The following is a 22,317-nucleotide window of genomic DNA, read 5'->3' on the forward strand; positions in this document are numbered from 1 at the left end:
GCCAACATATTGGCCATGTCTCAGAACAAATGGCTCATTCTGCTCCTACAACCCACCACCTCTCTGCTGAGGTGAAAGAGCTATGTGTCACCTTCAGGCCTCTGAGGTCAATACTAGTCACAGATTCATTACCCTTCTACATTGCTTTCCTTTACCTTATTGTGTTCTTAGTGTAAACTGGTGGCTTTAATCGTCCATGCATAAAAAATAGTAACACCAGTGTGTGTCTTCTCCTCCCTGGCATACTACTGATTTTACAATTCATCCATTATTATCCACTTGGTAACACTGGCAAATGTTACTTGGCCAACGCAGAAGCAGAGGGACGTGGTCCAAGTTAAGAGAAGTGGGAGAAAGAGAGAAGCAACGAGGATGAGCCAGATGCTTTTAAAACCTGTAAGAACATGTTGTATTTCCCAAGATGGGTACGCAAGCCAAACTTTCTTCCCGTTGTTTTTCTTCTGGACAAGGCCTGTGTTATGTTCAGAGCAAGCAGGTCAATTTCCCCTCCCGTCCATTTGATGATTGGCGTATTGTTTAAAGATGATGAGGAATGATTTTGTGCGCTAGAGGAAGTTGGCAATAAAGTTTATTTCTATAAAAAGAAACATGCGGTGAGGATATGGTTTCCTATTCTGACTCAAAGCAGAAGGCAGAGTCAGAAATTCCAACCCAGAGGGTCAGGAAGGATTCCAGCACTTCCTGAATCACATCTGAAGGCATGTTCCCCCTACTCCTTTCTCCTCCCTGTTCTTGCAACTGGCCAACTGGGATTACACAGCTCACACATTTGATTCCACATGTGGCTGTTTCTTATTAAGAATCTGCATGTCCCTTCTTTTTCCTAGGCTTTGTCATTTCTCCCAATTCAGGTGGATAATTCCATTTCGTAACAGAGATGAACTATTCCTTCTCTCTGTAAGGCCTAAGAAACGGGCACACAAACAAAGCCTTTCCTTGGCAGAGTATACTTGTTTTTTTAACCTATGGCCTCACCTTCTTACCACAGATCACAAAATGCTGGAGAACTGGAACTTCCTTATGGCTGGAATGTGAGGTTTTTCCCATCTGAAGTGCTAAGCTACAGTGACTTGTGGGAAAGCATAGGGAAACCCACTTAATCAACACCTTTCCTAACCTGAAGGCTACCAAGGAATTGTTGTGATTGTTATTGTTCATGGAATGGAAGCTCCTTGATGGGAGGGACTGCTTCATTTTTGTCTTTGTATTCTCAGCACCTGATATAGCAACCTGGCTCTTCAAATCAATAAGTCTTTATTAAGCCAGGAAGGTAGCTAGTTGATGCAGTGGATAGAGTGCCAGGCCTGGAGTCAGGATGAACTGAGTTCAAATCTAGCCTCAGACACTTATTAGTTGTGTGACCCTGGACAAGTCATTTCACCCTGTTGGCCTCAGTTTCATCATCTATAAAATGAACTGGAGAGGGAAATGGCAAATCACTCCAGTGTCTATGCCAAGAAAACCTCAAATGGGGTCACAGAGAGTTGGATGTGACTGAAACAAGTGAATAATAACAACAAATGTGCCAGGCATTGTACTTAGCACTGGGATAAAAAAAAAGGGGGAGGGAGAGCAAAAGATAGTCCTTATCCTCAAGGAGTTTACAATCTAATGGGGAGACAACATGAAAAAAATTATAGACTATATAGACTAGATGAATTTAAAATAATCCACAGAGAAAGCACTAATGCTAAGAACTGGGAAAGGTTTCTTGTAGATCAGGTTTTGGAAGCCAGGGAAGCCAGGAGGTGGACTTAGGGAGGGAGAGAATTCCAGACATGGGTGGAGGACAGCCAGTGAAAATGCAGAATCAGGAGATCGAGTGAAGCATATAAAGAACAGCAAGGAGGGCATTGTCACCAGATTTTAAATAGATGGAAGGACCTAAAGTGTAAGAAGATGGATAGGTTAGGTTTTCACTGAATTGGCAAAACCTTGGACTGAGCTGAGAATATAGATTGATGTTAAGCAGACTTGGCCTTCCTTTTTTTTTTTTTAATCCAGTCAATGGAATGGGGATCCTACTCACAAAATATTTCTGTTCCCCCTATAAATGATGTGACTAATGGCCCTCTTGAGAGAAATGCAAGAGTCACTTTAGTGGGTTCTCTTTATTCTTGGTGGCTACCTGGAGTCCTTGCCATTGTAGGGGAGAAAGAGTCTGCAGGAAATCTCACCTCACCTTCAAGGTGTGTTTTCTTTTTCCATTTGTCCTTTTCTGGTAGTGTGTCATGTTCATATTACATGACCTCCTTCATTTTCTCTTGCCTTCAGTATGAAATGGTGACTCTGGAGCTAAAGAGAATTGGGCTTGAGTGCTGACTCAAACACTTACAACCTGGAGGAAGTCACATGATCACAGGTAAGCCATTTGACTTCTCAAAGCCCAGTTGTCCTCATCTGGAAGATGGTAACATTTCTGCAAAGTCTGTTTCATTGATTCCATTTATTCTATTCATTCATTCACTTATTTATTCACTCACCTTAGCCACCCATTCATTACCATTACACATATACCAACCAATTAGGCAAGCAAACAAAATGCATTTATTTAGTGCCTACTGTGTACCAGGTACTTTGTGGCAGTATGGTACATTGTAGTCTCAAGGGATACAAAATTATGTATAGTTGTGGTCAGGAGATACTAGAACAAAAATTGAAACCGTTTCTGCTCTCAAGGCATTTACACTCCGTTGGGTGAAAATAACGGATGTGTAAGAATATGTACAGAATATATATAAAAACATATTAATGTGTATGCTGTTAATCCATGAAAAATGAGTTACTGTATGCCAATTTACAAAATGACCACACAGATATAAAGGAAAGCAATGTGGGTTCACTGTGAGAAAAACCCTTGCAAACCTTCATCAATACTCTTACTCACTCACTCATTCATATTCCATCCATTCACTCCCTCCATTTATCTACCTATTCATTCACTTATTAATTCATTAATTGACTTACTCCAGGCTTCCATTAATTCACTACAGTCATCTATCCATTCATTTCTTCATTTGCCTATTCATTCATTAACTCCATTCATTCATTCACTTCATTAATTCACTTTTTTCTACTCTATGCCTTCTTCCACTGTCTTCATCCATTCAAAGCACCAGGCCTGAGTTCAGAGGAAGAGGAAGATTAGAGTTCAAATCTAGTCTCAAACACTTATGAGTTGTGTCAGTTAACCTCGTTTGCCTCAGCTTCCTCACCTGTAAAATGGGGATCATAATTCCACCTATCTCCCAGAGTTATCATGAAGATCCAATGAGGTGATACTTGTAAAGCTCTCAGCACAGCGTCTGGCACATAGTAGGTGCTAATAAATGTTAACTATTGTTTTTATCTACTCCATTCATTCAATCATTTATTCATTCCTTCAGCAAACATTTAAGAACCTACTCAATGTGGAGTCCTGGAACAGGGGCTGGGGTAGATAGACACAGATATAAGTAAGAAAATCCCAAAGCTCAAGGAGCTTACAATCCAATGACAACTCCATACACCAGAAATTCAGACTCATTTCTTTTTTTGGAGGAGGAAGGCAGGGCAATTGGGGTTAAGAGACTTGACCAAGGTCACAAAGCTAGTAAGTGTTAAGTGTCTGAGGTCGAATTTGAACTCAGGTCCTCCTGACTCCAGGGCCAGTGTTCTATTCATTGAGCCACCTAGCCACCCCCACATTCATTTCTAAAAGGAACATGAGAAAAAAAATATTATGATCAAACTGCATTTTGTCTGGATTGTTGAAATAAGGTGCCCAGATAACCCCCATCGGCCATTACAGCCCATCCTTCCAGATCACACCAGCAAACCAGAAGGAGACCATGGCTCCCTCTCTCTTTCGGACTTCTTCCTCTTCTGCCTCATGTCCGATTTCACTCTGAACAAAGCATGCTGTGCCATCTCAGAATCTGCCCGCCCCTGACAGCAAGTGGCACAGGGAGTACATTGAACAGATGGAATGCAACATACATGTAAGGAAATAAAAAAAATCTGCAAGGAAAGTTGGCCGCAGTTCTGGAATTCACTAAACAGTGGGGAGGGGACCAAAGGGAGCTAGGATGCCTGCATTGAGTGAGCCCGTCCTTTTACAGCCTGGACCTGTTTTGCCAGTCAAAATAAATATGGCAGTAAATGCCCCCTTTTGACCGGCTTCTGATACCTTGGTGATGCCGCTTGAAATATGACCTGCCCTGGGAGAGGGGGGTAGGGATTTCCTTTTTAACTAGTGCAAAAGGATATGCACCTTCTGGCCAAGAAGTAAGAGGGTCGTGGATTGTGGGATCCACCTTATGCATGGGCGTTCAAGGAAATGGCCTAATTGCAGTGAGAGAGTGAATAATGCCTGTTTTATGTGTCATTACCCCTGAAGAGTTTATCGGAAATTCAGAGCTCTGCCTCAGGAACCCTGCACTCCATTTCTGAGCTTTATCTCAACATTAGATTCAACTGGTGTTACTCAAGACACAGAATGAAACAGTGTGTTGGCTGGCTTCATCAGCTGTTGCAGAAGGCGACCTCCAAAGTCCTTGGTGATGGGAAATTGATTGCACCAGCAAGACAGCAAAAGACAGCACTTTGTAAATACCTCCTTCATGCCAGACCTTGGGCTAGATGCTGGCTCCAGAATGGCATTGATATTCCTGCCTTCAGAAACTTACACTCACCCCTAGGAAGCTAGCATATCCCGGCTTGTTGTATGGATTAAATGGGATGACAGATCTAAAGTGTTTTGTAAACCTTAAAGCAGAACATAAATACTAGCTACAATGTTGTATGATGATGTATAAATACCAGTAAGTGTACATGTATACATTACTACATATATGTTGTGTGTTATATACACATGCATGTTGTCTTGTATGCACGTCGGTTTTGTGTTGTTGTTTGGCAATATCTGTGTGTACGTGCGTGTTTGTATATAGGTGTGGTGCATATATGTATGTCTTGTTGTGTGTGCATATTGGTATGCATATCTATGTATATTATGATATGTACATGCATTGTGTTTTTATATGTATATGTGTGCTGTAGTGTATATTTTATACATGTGTTATAAACCCTTGTTTTCAAAGAGGACCCAATGACATCACAACATGGTGTCCTGACTTGCAAATGAATTGGATTTAAGTGAGACAGAGTTGCAGAAAGTCTTCAGCTTCACACTCTCTTCCTGAGTTATCAAAGTCCAGCGGCAAGACAAAAATCAGGACTATTGGTATTGTCCTAGGATGACCTTGGCATCTTCAATGTCTGACCAAGCTCTTCTTCAGTAACCTTCATGGCCCTTATTGGTAGCCATTCCCCTAACTTCCTGATGGGTTTGAAGCTCATTGATTATCCTCAACCTGGTCTGGCCCATCTGCCAAGACATTTTCACTGGGATGCCTGCTACAGTTTCTTGGAGTCACAGGTGAGAGATGGATGAAGGGTTGTAACAGTAAGGGAATTTGACAATCTTCCCTGCCCCCTTGATAGGCTTAAGTGAATTTGAAAATAAATTCTGCCCCCTAATAGGCTGAACATGGTCACATGGAACCTGTGGCGGGAGGCTTGTTTTCAGGAATGCCTACACCTTGTTTCTTTGTAACTGGGCAGTGGGTCATGAGGGTTGTGATGCTCTCTGACCCTGAAGAAGGCTATATATACCTGGAGTGAGGTTTTGCTTTGGGGCTAACTTTGGGAAGAGTTGTGTGATTTGGCCAAATGAGACTCTGGGCAGCTGTTGAGCCCCCTGGCTTTGAAAACCCAGATGTTGGTGCTTCCCTCTCTGGTAACTGACTAGGTCTGGATGTAATGGTCAGACAGCTAGAAGCCCTGTCTGCTTGTCTGTTTCTCTGTATTTTTTGTCTACTTCTAACTTCTGTTTGTATTCTCTGAAGTTCAGAGTACTGACTTTTCCCCCTGAACTAGGTAAATGACTTATGTTTGATTAAAGTAAGATTGTTCACCCATTTTGAGTTACTTTCCTTTAGAAAAGCAGATCAAAGAACCTGTGCTAGTAGCAGCCATCCTGGGTGTGCTAGGGTGCTTGCTGCTACAAGGTAGACATCAAGAATGGAGCAGTCCTGAAAGGGCTTGGCAAACTTTCCCACCAGGGGTCTAGTTCTCCCTGAACACCCCATACACAGTGGTTGGAGCAGGGGAGCCATAATCTGAGCAAAGATTCCTCTGCACCTGCAGTGCTCTGCTTGGCATCACATCATTGACACGCATGTTGCAACCACCACTAGAGGAAGCTGCCACTGTTGTTTACCCTTTTATTCCTAGAGACTAGGAGAGTACCCCACACTGTTATGTTTTGTTTTTTAACTGACCTGAGGCTTCCTCCCCACAGGACACTCTTGAGAGAGCTCCTAACAATTCAGATTGCTACCTACTTAGAAACCAATGATCTTAGGGAGTTTCCTACAGGCACAGAGGGTCACACAGTTCTATGGCACAGGCAGGACTTGGAGGCAGGCTATCCTAACTTGAAGCCAACTCTTTTGGTTGATCAATCAATAAACATGTATTAGTCCTTTATTTTTAGCAAACATTGAGCTAAGAGCTGAGAATATAGACAAAAAACAAAAAGCATTCCCTGCCTTCAAGGAGCTTATATTCGAATGGGGGTAGACAACATAGAATTAATTAGGCACATACAAGATACATGCAGAACTTGTGGAACATTCTTGGAGGTGCCTTCAGCACCTAGAGGACAAGGAAAGGCCTCCTGAAGAGGGTATTTGGGGTGGGTTTTGAAGGAAGGCAGGGATTCTAAGGGGTAGAGGGGACCCTCTGTATCCACTACGCCACACTGCCTTTTATCTTACACACAGTGTAAATTTAGTGTCTGTTAAATTGAATTGAGCTTGTTGAATTGACGTACTGATGGTCAGACTATAGTTTGGAAAAAGAAATAAACTAGAAGATAGGTCTTCTGGCTTCCAGACCGCAACACAGCTAATAAATAACAGCAAATGATAAATAATATATAACATAGCCCTTGGAAATTTATATAGAAGTATTTCACTTGAGCTTCATAGCAACTCTCTAAAGCAGGTGGTATAGGTACATAATTATCTCCATTTTACAGTTAGGGAAACTGAGGCAAAAAGTGGTGAAGTGACTTGCCCAGGGTCACATAGTAAGTTCCTGAGGCCAGAATTAAACTCAGATCTTCCAAACTAGTCCAGTACTCTGTCCATTGCCCCATGTTCAGTTGTTTTAGTCATATTTGACTCTTCTTGACCTCATTGGGGTTTTCTTGGCAAAGATACAAAGTGGTTGGCCATTTCCTTCTCCAATTCATTTTACAGATGAGGGAACTGAGGCAAACAAGGTTAAATGCCTTGCCCAGGGTTACACAGTTAGGAAGTGTCAAAGACTGGATTTGAATTCAGATCTTCCTGGTCAGGAAGTGCTCTAAACCCTGCACCACCTAGCTGCCCTCAAAATATCTCCCCTGAAAGTCTAAAATACATTCTTCCACCCACACATACAGAGTCCAAGGGAAAGTGGGCTCAAGCTTACAAACCACGCATGGCAAAAGTGTAATGCTCAGCTCCAGGTAGCTGTAAGTCCTTTCTCCCCTTTTGGGGGTGCTCAGGAAGTTTCCTTTAGGCCTGACTCTTTACTGGGTTCTTTGTAGAACTATGACTGCCTCCAGTGAGTCCTTGGCTTCTCATTCGATCTACTATCCCAGGAGAAAATACTAGGACAGCAATGGAAAAATAGAAACTTCAAATCCTCCAGATCCTTTGAAGCTTTCAACGTCCTTGCCTGGCCAAGGGAGGCGGAGAGGAGCCCAAGGCCAAAGCTGAAGTGCTCTGCTCTCCCCCAGGCAACTCCTTCTCAGGGGGTTTAGCTGGAATGTTCCCTCCTCCTTCCCTAATCACTGGAATCTAAATCTCTGCCAGATGCATGAAAAACTTGAGCTCTGAACTGGTCTCCTGTATGATAGACAACCCACAGTATTTGACTCCATTTTCTCAGCCAACAGGAACACTCCTCATGTCATAGTTACTCCAGTTCATCCAAAGATATTTCACATTTAATGTAAAGTGTTTGATGGATTGGTTGATTAAGACTTGCTCTCACCTCCTTAAGGTATCTCATCACTTACTTTAAGTGGAACGGACTGACTTGATTGATTTATTCCATCAACCCCACTCCAGTGCAAGTCTGAAAGGGTCTCATTTTGTTCCAATACAGAATTCAAACATAAACCACTGGATTGGGCTGAGTCATGCCTGGACCAGAATAGCTACGGCTGAAGCCAGAAGATCTGGGTTCCAGAGTTGTCTCAGATGCATACTAACTTTGTAATCCTGGGACAGTCTCTTCATTCAGGTCATAGGGTGCTAGATTTAGAACTGGAAGAAAGCTCATTGTCCATCTAGTCCAACCCTCTTGTTTTACAGATGTAGAAACTGACGTCATCTTCCCCAAGGTCATCAGATAGTGACAGAGTTAGGATTCAAATCTTTGTCCCCTAATTCCATATCTGTCACACTTTCTGATGTACTGAGCTATCTCTCTCAGAACCTCACTTTCCTCATCTGCATTATGGGGGGAAGAGGGGAATCCTCTCTCTACCTACTTCACAAGATTATTGTAAAGAATGAACTGATGGAAACCATGAAGTATTCCCAAGAGACAAATTTCTTAAGATTCTGAAACTGTAGATCAAATATCAATCTGCATTGTTGGAGGAAGTTTCCACACCAAGAGTTCTCTACTCCCAATAAAATAAATGCTGTATGGCTGAATGAAATCATGGGTCCAGATGAAAAATAAAGAGAAAATAAAACAACACAAGCTGAAAATGAGTCATTTCTCCTTCCTGAAGCCATTCCCAAAGATCTTTCCACATTTTCCAGCTGCCTGAACTCCTAGCAAGTCTTTACCATCTTTTCTTGGAAAAAGTATTACTCAGTTCAGAGAACATGATTTTGGGGCAATTTATGTCATGTTTAGCTGTAATTTGTCCTTGGCTTGAGCATCTAGAAATGATGAAAACCAAGAGAGCAATGTGATTGGTTAGGAAATAAATCGTGTCCTTAGTTCACCTGATGTATTTGTAGGCTACTGCCCTTTGGACCAGGCTGGTTCATCCACATAATTCTGTTTTTAGCAAGGAAAAGGGAAATTCCACAGGTGTGAAAAAATACTTCATTTTCATTATCTAACAGATGTCAGCTCTGAAGTGTCTGCCAATAATGAATTTATTCCCACTTCAATGAAATCAGGATAGAAATATAAAAATCTCCCTAAGAAAGATGGATGAACCAAAGGAATTTAGATAGATAGGTGGATAGATAGACAGATAGATAGATACAATAGACAGAGACAGACAGACAGATAGATGATAGACAGATAGAGATAGTAGACAAAGACAGAGACAGACAGACAGACAGATAGATAGATAGATAGATAGATAGATGATAGATAGATGGTAGATAGGTGATAGACAGATAGATGGATGGATAATGAGATGGATAGATAGATAGGTGATAGATAGATTGACAGACAGATGAAATCTTTAATCTTATAGTGTAATTCATTTCAATAAACACTTATTAAGTGCCTGGCACTCTACTAAATTATACAAATGAGAAAAAGAGAAAGTCTCTGCCCTCAAGAAGAATTAACAGGGGAATATAATACACAAAAGGAAGCTGGAAAGGGGGGAGATAGGAGAGGAACATGGTTTGGGGGGGGGGGGCAGAGGAATATTGTTTCATGGAGTTGAATCCAAGCAGAGCAGCTGATGGAAAATGGAGTCACCAGAAAGGTTGTAAGCCCTCTGCAAAGGTAAGCCTTGGGAGAGGCTTGATGTAGGCCTTAGGCTATGAAGGATGGGCCAAAGGAAAATAGATATAAGGATACATAAATAGACAGATACATAGAGACAGCCAGACAGATAGACATATGAGACAGACAAAACAGACAGAGTAATGATTGAACAGATTGACAGACAGATGGGTGGGTGGACAGAGATAGATTAGATGGACAGACAGACAAGTAGAAAAATGGATGAACATAGATAATAAATAATGGATAGACAGACAGATAAATAAAATTTTAAGTGTTTACTTTATTATGTACTAGATACTTATAGACAAAATAAGGGAACTGCCTCTGTGAGGGTCACAGCAAAGATACATTCCTTCCTTCCTACATAGTGTAGGGGACAGAGCACTGGGTAAATCCTTACTTACCCTTCTAAGTCTTCATTTCCTCATCTGTAAAATGAGGATAATAATTGATTCTATCTCAAAGGGTTGACTTGAAGATCAAATGAAATGATGGATTATGTAAAAGGCTCTTTGTAAATTTTAAATGTGTAAATGCTAGCTATTATTATTTTTACCTTTCTCCAACAACCGTATCAGCTGATGTGGCTCACAATATCAACAATAGCCACCTTCAGTTATTGGCAGTCTTCCTAAAGTGCCATGTATGCACAGAATTTCCTACCTAACTTGAGTGAAATTGAAGAAGCCAGAAATAAAATAAGGGTTTAAAAAAAAGATTGAGGGGCGGCCAGGTAGCACAGCAAGTAAGAGCACCAGCTCCAGTGTTGAGAAGACCTGGAGATCGAATCCCGGGCTCAGACACTTAGCACCCACCCAGAAACACCTGGCCGTGTAACCTTGAGCAAGTTACTTAACTCCAATTGCTTAGGGTCGGCCAGGTGGCTCAGCGAGTAAGAGCACCGGCTCCAGTGTTGGGATGACCTGGATCAAATCCGGGCTCACATACTCAGCACCACACCCAGAAATAACTGGCCTTGTAACCTTGAGCAAGTTACTTAACCCCGATTGCTTAAAAAAGCAAAAAAAAAAAAAAGATTGAATTCCTCTGATCTTGTTTCTAGAGGTGAAAGTTGGAGTATGAGAGATATTTTGTTTCTTTTACTCTTCTCTCTCTCCCTCTTCCCACCCACCTACTCATGTCCATCCAATCATTTGACAATCTTTCATTAAATGAGATGCAAGCTGGCCTTGAGAGACCTAGAGAGGTCCAAGCCCACCTCAAACATACAAGAAAATCACTTATCCTTTTAGTCTTCTTGCTCAGAGGTATCAAACATGCAGCCTTGGGTGTCGTCATGGCCTACAATACCTTCCAGTGTCTCCTAACCAGAATAAATCATAATTGGGAAATATTTAACAAAATAAATAAAAATAGGACACAATATAGATGTTTAAATATGTGTTATTCTAGGTCCATATGAGACCTTTAGGAATCCTTCTGTACGGTCAAACTGTTTCTAGTTGAGTTGGACATCACTACTCTAGGCAATTCTCTAGTATGAAACACTATTCCTGTACAAGAGGAGAGATCCACAGATAATCAAGACACGATTCTTGCTCCCAGAGAGAGAAGAGATATGTATACATGTAGACAATAACCACATGATGACTACAATGCAGAATAAAAACTTCTTCGAGGAAGGGTCTGTTTGTTCCTTCTTTGGGAGGTAGGGTTTTGTTGAATCTCCAACCCTGGGTACAAGGCCATGCCCATAGCAGACACTTAATAAATGTCTGTGGAAGTTAGTTCAATGTGATAAAATCATAAAGCAATTACAGAGTGTCCTATCAGATCTGAGGAAAGAAAGTACACTTCTGAAGGGGGAGAGGGGCCAGGAATCTAGAAAGATTTCATTATGGGTGACAAATTAGCTGGATTATTCCCACTGGGTAGGATTTCACCAGACCTGGTTGTGTGGTACAAATAACTCTACCCACCTTTACCAATAACCATAGTGGTATTAAATCAATGCCCAAACTAAACATATCAGACACACTGAATACGTTAACTTTTGAAACCAAGTAGACCCAGAAGTGGTAAGTACAAATACAAATAATTAGCAATCAGCTAACTGGTCTGATTATCTACTCATTAACTACATAATCAGATCTTACAACAGAGCAAAATGAAAAGGGAGAGAGAAAAAGAGAGACCCTTGTCAACTTTGGAAATGATAATTGGCACAATAAAGAGAGATCCACTCTGATGAGTTTTAATTTGCACTGATGATGAATTCAATCATACTACTGCCGTTGACGTCAAAGCCAGAAGTCACTTCGTGCCTGTTTCTACCTGCTGGGTCCATATGTCCACTGGGAAGGATTTGGCAGGCATTGTGTAAAAGGAGTAATTACTCCAGGATGCCAGGTCTTCTGTGGAAACGTTTCCCTCCCCACTGTACTCCTGGTTGACCTCTTGTCTACAGAATTTAGTGGGAAAAGAGGACAAGGGTTGGAAGGAATGAAAGGGTCCCCTTGGCAAGCTTTGCTGATTGACTGCATTCTACACTAGGTTATAGAGTTGGCATATTTAATTGACAGCTCAAGACTGAGGACCTAGGCTTCAATCTTTGGGCAATTAGACATCTCTAACAAATGGTCCTGAGACTGGGCTATTGGAAAGCATATTGCTTCCATTAGAGTGCATTTCTATAAGCAAAACGGAGTAGAGGGAGAGTTGTTAGTTATTGTTCAACCTTCATTTTCAAAGAGGACCAATGACAACATGGTGTGGTGTCAAAGACATAGAAGAATGCAAGGTCTTGATGGGATTCATCAACTATTGCAGATGGCGACCTCCAAAGTCCTTGGTGATGGGAAATTGATTGCATCAGCAAGTCAGCAAGAGCCAGCATTGTAAATACCTCCATTGTGCCAGGCATTGGGCTAGATGCTGGCTATGGAATGGCATCAATGTTCCTGCCTTCAAAGAGCTTACATTGATCCTTAGGAAACTAGCATATCCAGGCTCCTTGTGTGGGTTAAATGAGATAACATCTAAAGTGTTTCATAAATGTCAAAGCAGAACATAAATATTAGATACTATGTTGGATGATGATGATGTAAATATCAAATATATGTATGTTATATATAAACACATTGCATTGTGATATATACATATGTACACATGTGTATGACATGTATGCACATATCTGTGTATATACATGTATGTTATATGTTTGTACATATCTGTTGTGTACACTAATATGTTGTGATATACATGTGTATTACATATGTCAATGTGTTATATAGGTATATTGAGTATATATGTGTTATATATACATTACTGTTTGTCCTTTATTTTTGAAGAAGACCGATGACATCACAAGGTGATGTCTTGACTTGCACGTGAGTTAGATTTATGTGAGGCAGAGATGCACAGGGTCATCAACCTCTTTCTTCCCGAATCATTGAAATCAGTGGCAGGACAAAAGTGAGGACAACTGGCCGTGTCCCGGGACTCAGTGGATGACCTTGGCATTGTTGATGTCTGATGAAGCTCTAAGCTCTCCATTGGGCCTGCATCAGTCATCTTCATGGCCCTTAGAACAAACTGTTGTCATCTACCCATTCTGCCAGTGGAAGTCTTCACGTGTTTGGTGTAGACATCCCCCTAACTCACCAAAAGGGTTTGAAGCCTGTCAATGACCCTCAACCCAGTTTAGTTGCCTATTGAAAAGATGTGATGGGGCATTTTCTAGGAGCCACGGTTGAGAGCTGGGTGACAGGCGAACTTCAAAGATGAATGGGGTATTCAGAGAGGACTAGCACCTCAGGCGTGAGGGACATTCAGTAGAATCACAGGATTTAGAACTGAGAGAGATATCAATAGTCATTTAGTCTACTTTCCTCTCATTTTACATGAGTGTCTAAAGCACCAGGCCTGAAGTCAGGAAGACTCATCTTGAATTCAAATCCATCCTCAGACATTTACTAGCTGTGTGACCCTGGGCAAGTCACTTAGTCCTGTTTGCCTCAGTTTTTTTATCTGTAAAATAAGTTGTAAAAGGACATGGCAAACTACTCCAGCACCTTTTCCAAGAAAACCCCAAATAAAGGGGCGGCCAGGTGGCGCAGTGAATAAGAGCGCCGGCGTCAAATACTTAACACCCACACAAAATAACTGGCTGTGTAACCTTGAGCATGTTAACCCCAATTGCTTAGGGGCAGCCAGGTGGCCCAGTGAGTAAGAGCGCCGGCCCCAGTGTCAGGAGACTGGGATCAGTTCCGGCCTCAGATACTTGGCACCCACACAAAAAAATAACTGGCCGTGTAACCTTGAGCAAGTTACTTAACCCCGATTGCTTTAAAAACAAAACAAATAGGGTCATGAAGAGTCCAACATGACTGAAATGACGGAACAACAAGATCCCTTCCAGTTCTAGAGCATTCACTTTTATAAGCACTGCTTTTAGGTAGACCCTTAGAACAGAGTATATAAGAGCTAGGACAGACCTTAGAACACTGGACATCAGAGGGCATCAACAGAAAGTTTTGGACTGGTACTCTCCATTTGAACTAATTTTGGAATAGAATTTGCATCCTCTGATGCCCATTTGGGAGCTGACTAGGCTCTCTGGGGATGGCCTTTTCAGACCCACCCAAAAAGCAAATGTCACCAGGGGAGTAAGCTATTCCTTTCATTCAAGCTGGGCACACTTGGAGGTGTTCTTATTCTCTAAGATTACGGTGTAGTAAAAGGATTTAGCTACCACTAATTGACAGATTGCTTTAGGGCACTGGTTCATATCCTACCTTGGGAGGAGATCTTTCAGTTGGCAACATCCTATATAAATGCTAGTTATTATTAATAAATCTAGTCATTGCACCAGTATATTGTGTTTCATTTCAGGATTTGTAAAGAGAAAACACTGGACTGGTGTTCCCCATCCAACCTGTCTACTAGGGGGAGATACCAACTACCATCTTGGATTGTTTCTCAAAGGGAACTCACTGATTTGGCTACACAGTTAACATTTGGTTATACAGTTAGGCATGGCATTTTGGATTGAGTGTTTGGTTTGGAGTCAGGAAGACCCAAACCTGTGTCTAGTGATTACTAGCTATATGACCTTGAAAAGGACATTAATATGGTGCCTTAGTCCCTTCCCTAGGATTTATTACTAAGTCATCTGCCTTGATGGAGGGAGTTCTCACATTGAAGTCACAGATTACTCAGTCATGGAACCAAAGACTCTTAATGCCAGCAGAGGTTTTAGAAGAGAAGCAGGGTTATAAAGGTTATATATATATAAACCAGGTAGGAGAAGCACAGGGTTTAATCTCCATCTCTGATTCTAATAGAGTCAATAAAACTCTAATTTAAAACATAAAAACTGAGGGGCAGCTAGGTGGCCCTGGAATCAGGAGGACCTGAATTCAAATACGGCCTCAGACACTTGACACAAAAACTAGCCGTGTGACCTTGGGCATCACTTAACCCCAATTGTCCTCCAAAAAGCAAAATAAAATAAAATAAAATATAAAAACTATTCTTAGCTTGTTGGCTGGACAAAAGCAGACAACAGTAGGGATTTGGCCTGTAGGCCATAGTTTGTTGACCTCCTAATTTGCAATGTAATCTCAGGCCAAGACATTTTACTTCTGCCTCCACTGTACACTTATCCTTTCCACATTGTGGACATTAGGAGTACAGTACCCCCAAGATCTGGAAAATCCATGTAAAAAAAAAAAGGTGGCCCTCCCTTCGTACCAGAGAAGAAGACTGAATTATTATGGTATTAAAAGATAAGATATGGGGCGGCCAGGTAGCACAGTGAGTAAGAGCACTGGCTCCAGTGTCGGGATGACCTGGGGATCGAATCCGGGCTCAGACACTTAGCACCCACCCAGAAACACCTGGCCGTGTAACCTTGAGCAAGTTACTTAACCCTAATTGCTTTAAAAAAAAAAGATAAAATATGCTGATATTATGCATTACTATATACATACATTTTAATGCATTTTTGAGTTTCTAAACTTTGTCATCTGCTGATCTTCACCCACTGTCTGTAGCTTCTGCAAATCTCCCCCCAAATTCCCATTTAATTTCTTACACCAGTGTGGTAAACATTGAAACCATGATGGGGAAAGTCATGATGTGGAAGGGATAACTGTATATGATTGAGATCAGGGAGGAATTTGAAATATCATCCAGTCCAAACCAATCATGTTACAGATGAGGGAACTGGAGCCTAGGAAAACAAAGAGATACATAGAGGTATCAATTAATCAATTAACTAATATTTGTTAAGCACCTACTATGTTCTGGGCTCTGGTACACCCAAAAAAGGACAAGAAATAGTCCCTGCTCTCACAGAACACTCAGCCTAATGGGGGAAACAGCTGAGTACAAACAAGATATATGCAGAATAAATTAGGGAAGGCAATATAATATAACATGATATGATATGATATAATAAATACAATGTAATGGTGTAATATAAGGCAATGGGATAAAACATAATACAATCTAGTGTCATATAGTATACTGTAGGATAACATAAGGTAATATAATATAGTATGGTATGATATGATATGTTATACTATATAAGGTAGTATAATATAATGTAATGTAATGCAATGTAAAATAATATAGTATAATGTAATATAAGGCAATGTGATATAAAGTAATATAATCTAGTATCATACAGTAGTATACTGTAATATAATATAATATAGTATGGTGTAATATGGTATGATATACTATACTATATAAGGTAGTATAATATAATGTAATGTAATATAAAATAATATAGTATAACACAAGTCAATGTGATGTAAAATAATATAGTATACTATAGTATACTGTAAGGTAATATATAATATGATATGATATACTATGCTATACTTTATAAGGTAATGTAATATAAGGCAATATAATATAATACAGTGTACTATAATGTAATATAATATAATATAGTATGACATAATATGCTATGGTATACTATGCTACTCTATACTCTATTGCATAAGGAAATAAAATATTGTTTAGTATATCATAATGTAAGGTAATATAATATAATATAGCATCATATATTGTAATATGATATGCTATGATATAATGTAATGTAATGATCTTAAAAGGAAGTCACTAGTATTAAGTGGGACTGGGAAAGGCATCTTGCCTTTAGCTAAAATCTGAAAGAAGCCAGGGAAGCTAGGAGGAGGAGATAAGGAGCCAGGGAGTTCCAGGTAGGGGGAAATTCTGGTGAAAATGATCAGAGGTGAGGTCCAGCAAAGAAGTCAGTGTCATAGAATTGATAAGGATGTGAGAGTGGGGAATAAGGTGAAATAAGACTGGAAAAGTAGAAGGGGCCAGGCTAGGAAAGGGTTTCAAAGGCAAACAGAGGATTTTCTATTTGATCCTGGAGAGGAGCCCTTGGAGTTATTGAATGATGAAGGAGGGTTTGAGCCATGGTTGGACCTGTACTTTAGCAAGGTTGCTTTGACAGGAAGCAGGTTGTCAGTCAACAAGCATTTATTAAGCACTTGCTGTGAGCCAGGCACCGTGCCTGGACACCCAGGATCAACCCTAGATCTTCTGACCATTTCCAGACAACACACCTTCACTCCATCCATCCTTCTCAACCCCTCCCCGGGTCCCTCGTTTCTGAGAAGTAAAGTTATTTTTTACTTACCTGGCTTGGAATCAGACTTACGTGTGACTTTCTGACATTCCCTCACCCCCCTCCCCACCCCCATTAAAATGCAAGTTCCTTGAGGGCAGACACTGTCTTACTTTTGTAATTTTGCATTTGTATCCCCAGAACTTAGTATGATTTCTGGGATATAGGGCTCCATGTTTTCTCACTCATTCACTCACTCATTCATATCATTGAAAAATTGGTCAAAGGAGAAGAATAAGCTAGATTTTTGGTCCCTCCTAGATGTAATGCCTAATTCCCAAGGATTATTATGTGCCTGTTATATGAACAGCATGGCAACAGGAACCTGGTTTGTGATTTCCATGGCATAAGGAATTCCAAATGAGGATGATGCTTTTACCCGTGCAGGGCAGTGTCTTCTCTGAAGCTTGGAAAATTTCCTAGTGCATGGAGAAATTCAGTGACTTGCTTAGGGTCATGCTAGCTCAACTATTATGTAGCAGCAGCAGTCCTTTGTAGCCCTGAGCTCAGGGATTGAAAGCCAAAAAACTGAGACAGTGCCTGCCTTTAAGGAGCAAAGGATCTTGGGGGTAGTAAGGCAAAATTCACCCTTTCAGGACAACATTCATTACTAGGAAAACCTTATCATCCTGTACAATCCCATCTACCTCATCACTGTCCCTCCAATTAAATGGTGGAACCACAAACTCCCAAACCTCCATTTAAGGAGGGAGGTTAGCTCAGAACATCTCCTTTCTCCCTTTATTGCACCACTCTGGATCAACTTCTTTTTGTGTGTTGTCTTTCCCCATCAGACTGAAAGCTCCCTGAGGGCAGGGACTGTCTTTTTTCATATTTGTAACCTCAGCACTTAGCACAGTGCCTGGAACTTAGCAGGTGTTTAACAAATGTTTATCGACTATTGATAATATGTCATTCTGTGGTATAAAAATAATAGTAGCTAACATTCATATAGTGCTTACTATGTGTCCGGTAAGAACTTAAAGTAAGAACTTTACAATTATCTCATTTGATCCTAACAACAATCCTGAGAGGTAATTGCTATTATTTCTCCCTTTTATGTATGGGAAAACTGAGGCAAATGGGTTAAGTGACTTGCTGAGGGTCACTCAACTAGTAAGCATTTGAGATCAGATTTAAACTCAGGTCTTCCTGCATCCAATCCAGACCTGGGACTATTCACCTTGATACCTATACTTGACACTTTAGGCATAAAACCTTTGATTTTTGTGGAAAAGGAAACCAAAACCCAGAGAAGTCAAGTGAGTCTCCAAAAAATTTATAAGCAGTAATAGAGCTGAGATTCAAATCCAGGTCCCTTGGGTCAAAACTCACTACCCTTGCCCCTACACCTTCTTTCCTGCAATCCAAAGCTATTTTCGATTGTTTTATGAGTTCACTGTTTTCAGATTGACTCTAAGATGGAAGGGAAGAAGTTGATGCCTTCTGTGCCATTCTTCAAACATTAACAGGGAAGTGATTTTCCAGATGGGCTCCTCTGGCTGAGGGATGTCCTATCACACAAGCAAAATGCCATTACTAGCTATTGGAACAATTAAGCTCAACCAAAGTTGAGATATTTTATTAGGGAGCTGTAATTCCTCATCAGGCTAATATCTTAAATTGCCAAAAGCAGCAAGTGGTAATAAAAGAGGATTTCCTCCATAATCCCTTTTAAAAGTAGGTACTTGTAGTGACTTGAAGTCTCGGGGAAAGCAGAAGTTTCATTCCCAGGATAAGGATGAAGGGCTGCTGGTGCTGGGAGAGAACTCAACTTGTCATTGCTGCCTTTTTGTTGTATTTCTGATATGCTATTTGATCTCTATGTCTCTGTCTTTATCTCTGTCTATCTGTCTCTCCTCGCTGTCTCTCAGTCTATCTCTCTTTCTGTCTGTCTCTGTCTCTCTGTCTCCTCCTCCTCCTTCCTCTCTCACTTTAGCTTAAAAATCACCATAAATTTGTTAAAAGCTGGGTGTGATCTAGGAGACGGAACCCTGAACTCCATATGAGTTAAGATGCTTTTATCTGAATGTGAAGAGGTTCATCATAAAATGATGATATAGGGTTAGGGGTGCTTGAAACCCCAAAATACCAACATGCCCAGTCCCGTTGAATGAATTTGACTCAAGTCTTCTCTCAGCCAAAGAAAAGCAAAGTTTATTAAAAGTTCCCTTGTACTGGACACAGAGTAAGTCTGTACTAGAAGAACGCCATATGGTGTGAGATGGGGTCAACACAAGGTTGTGGGAGGAATCTAAGGGTGGTCTAGAGAGGGAGTTTGGGGTGGGTCTTCAGGAGAAGTCAGATGAGGTCAATGAATGATTAAGGAGAGGAAGTTTCTGGAGGTTACCTGGAGACTAAAGATAATGATGGGCTAGGCCTGTTCAATGGTGGATTGATATTTTGATAGGATCAAGGGTGGGAAGTAGATGGACAATGGAGGGCTAGGCTAGTAACCGAAGTCTGGGCCCAGCCACAATGTAAGGTTTATGGCCTCATGCAAATGCCTCATCAAATGGGATGATTTAATCAGAGTTCAAGGGTGGTTCCCAGAGCCTGTACCTCAAAGATTCAAGGAGAGCTCAAGGGGGTTCCCAGCCTGTACCTTATCACCTTTTAACACCCAAAATTCCAGAATTCTAACTGGTCTGCTAATTTGGTCATGAAAGGGGCTCTTTTTCCAGATTCATACTGGAAGGCTTGGCTTACTTATTTTTGAGGTGTTTGTAAGTACCTTTGGGAGAGTGGCAATTTGTAAATGGAGTGTGTGTGTGTGTGTGTGTGTGTGTGTGTGTATAGGGGGTTGCACAGCCTTCACTCCCACTCCAAATTGATCTAGAATAAATATGGCTTCGGAATCTAAGCTTTTAGGCTTTCTCTGGTGGCTCCTAAGGTTCTTAGTTTCCCCGCTAATGCTTAGAAAATGATAAATAATAACAATAATTACCCGGAAAAATCTAGAATTACCTTTTTTCTTATCTTAAAAGAGAAACATAATTGCATGTATTTCTGTTTAGCTTTAAGACGTATTTTTGGCTTTAGGTTTAGGTAATTACCATAGTTGACTCATGAGGGAAGATAAAAGGCAACACCCATTGCTTTGCATACCTGGGCTGCTACTTATACAAATAGGGTCTGGCAACCAGAGACCAACAGCTCCTTTCCTGAGTGAGCAGAAGGCCCACATTAAAGAATTTTGAACCAATTCCTCTCTTAAGAGGTGGACTCCGGCTGTGTCTATACAATACCCCAACGATGTGGTAACTACTAAAAAGTTGACCTAGAACTCTGCCCAGAGTGCTCACTTTCAGTATAGCTGGGAATTTGACTTCTCTGGAGTAAAGGCCAACCATCTAGGTGATTAAATGAATTTTTCTGTTGTTATTCAGATGTTTTGGCATGGCAAAGATGTTTTGGTTTAAAGACGAAACACAAGCTAATACCTGCAGCGCAGGGGAATGAACAATTAGCACATTCATGAATTGGTGAGGTTTAAAAAAAATATTTCTAATGTAAAGTGGAACAGTCTGTTAACTTAAGACCTAATACCTTGATTACAGGCACCTTACAAGGAAGCGTTGACTGAACCTGGGTCCTGGCTATGAAACTGACTTCTTCAATATTGCTGGCATCTCGGATTCCTACATATGATCATTCCCTCTGATGATGCAAACCATCGTCTCCCCTTGACTTGGGGATCTTCCTGAGCTGATGTGACTGAAAATATTCAGCATGGTTCTATCTTCCACCTTGCACAGGTCTTCTCACCACCATTTTGGTGTTTGCCTAGTTTTCTCCAAAGCATAGATCAAGGCGGCACCTCTTCTTCAAATTTCTTTTCTGATTTTCTGATTTCTTTAGTTCCTGGAGTCCTCTTCCTCTTGTAATTTGTCTGTATTAAGTGCTCTACATACTCCCCACCCCCATCCCTCACTCCCACTCCAAGTGCTTGAGTATGGGGATTCCATTAGTTTTATCTGGTTACATCCAGGGCCTGGTGCATAGTAGCATTTGATAAATGTTTGTCCATTGGTTCAATTGAAGAGGATCCTCTTTCAAGCATACTTGTGAATTTCCAAAACATTTTCATTGACTGTTGGGCACTAATGATTTTAATGAAGGCAGGATGCCTCCCTTGAAACCAAATAAATAATTAGTCTTGCCAATTAAATTGTATCGCCTGACACTAACACAGCCTTATACTCCCAATTATCTCTGACTCTTATTGTCATTGTAAGGGAAAGGCAGGGAGGGTTCTTGGAAGGCCTTTTTCCCATTTCCCCAGGAATGACTGAACATACATGAGCCCCTGAAAGCTCTGGATTGCTGTGGTGAGGGCCTGCCCGGAGGTGGGCAGCCTCTTCAGTTCGAATTCCTCTTTATCAGAACCTAGGTTGCCTCAGCTCTTTTCTTTCTCTAACCCTAACCCAAAGCTCCATCTCTCTTCTTCTGGCCCCTCTCCTCTCTCCCTCCCCTCCCCCATTTCCCTCCACCTCCACAGACCATTAAAATGGCCAAAAAAAAAAAAAAACCAGCCCAGACAAGGGGTCTTTCTTCAAAGCAGTTCTCCTTCATCTCATAAATTCTCAGCCACTGCTGGATTGCTGTGACTAAAGCAGCAACAGCCCCCTCTGCTCGGCAGATACAAAGTGGGGTGTGTGTTGTCTACCCACATGAGGTCGGTCACAGGGGCAGTTTGCCTCCCAGAAATCTCCAAGAACAAAATACCCCAGCAAGTACCCCAGCAAGAAAAATGTCCACGTGGTCACAGAATCTAAATGATCCAAGAAAAGACAAAGGAAAAGAGATAGAGAGAGGACAAAACAATGAAAAGGGATGGGGAGAGAAATGAGTCTACC

General features: G+C 41.1%; 1 long non-coding RNA gene across 2 annotated transcripts; it reads left to right on the top strand.

Annotated features, from left to right (window-relative positions):
* Positions 1-1,851: 1,851 nt before the first annotated feature.
* LOC138156293 (uncharacterized) lies at positions 1,852-21,749 on the top strand. 2 transcript variants are annotated; one of them, XR_011167117.1, is made up of 3 exons: positions 1,852-2,210; positions 2,296-2,383; positions 21,019-21,749. It is a non-coding gene; the product is annotated as an uncharacterized lncRNA (long non-coding RNA). The 2 variants fall into 2 exon arrangements; XR_011167118.1 differs by lacking the exon at positions 21,019-21,749 and adding an exon at positions 7,661-8,786.
* Positions 21,750-22,317: the final 568 nt, after the last annotated feature.

The sequence above is a fragment of the Petaurus breviceps genome, unplaced genomic scaffold (genome assembly GCF_028583685.1).
Source record: "Petaurus breviceps papuanus isolate PSGF00001 unplaced genomic scaffold, PetGlider_PUasm1.0 99, whole genome shotgun sequence".
In the NCBI taxonomy this organism is placed as follows: domain Eukaryota; kingdom Metazoa; phylum Chordata; class Mammalia; order Diprotodontia; family Petauridae; genus Petaurus; species Petaurus breviceps.